A 238-nucleotide genomic window follows, 5' to 3' on the forward strand; every position below is an offset into this window, starting at 1 on the left:
GGAGCAAACTGTCACAAAGCAGAGAACCTTCTTAAAGTCATATCTTCCCAAAAATATTAAACTGCCCAAGCTGACCCTTCACCCCGGTCCTCCATGTTCATTAAAAAAAAAAAATTGCCGGGCGCCGTGGCTCACACCTGTAATCCCAGCACTTTGGGAGGCCGAAGCGGGCGGATCACGAGGTCAAGAGATCGAGACCATCCTGGCCAACATGGTGAAACCCTGTCTCTTTAAATTA

Source organism: Cebus imitator, unplaced genomic scaffold (genome assembly GCF_001604975.1).
Source record: "Cebus imitator isolate Cc_AM_T3 unplaced genomic scaffold, Cebus_imitator-1.0 Scaffold82, whole genome shotgun sequence".
Classification (NCBI taxonomy): domain Eukaryota; kingdom Metazoa; phylum Chordata; class Mammalia; order Primates; family Cebidae; genus Cebus; species Cebus imitator.